Source organism: Etheostoma cragini, chromosome 24 (assembly GCF_013103735.1).
Source record: "Etheostoma cragini isolate CJK2018 chromosome 24, CSU_Ecrag_1.0, whole genome shotgun sequence".
NCBI lineage: Eukaryota > Metazoa > Chordata > Actinopteri > Perciformes > Percidae > Etheostoma > Etheostoma cragini.
In genome coordinates, this window is record NC_048430.1 from 12,144,585 (window position 1) to 12,144,853 (window position 269).

Here is a 269-nt window from a genome sequence, read left to right on the forward strand (position 1 = left end):
TTATATATATACATATATCTATATATACACCAGTCCAAAGTTTGGTGTCACTTAGAAATTTTCATTGCACTCCATTATAGACAGAAGCAGTTTATGAATTATATGATGTGCTTACATAATTGCAAAATGGTTTTCCAGTTTATTCTCAGTTTTTTCTTTTTAAATGATATCAGATTAGTAAACATAAAGAGCCTTTGGAACATTATTATTATCATAATAATAATAATAATAATAATAATAATAATAATAATAATAATAACGTGGACTTT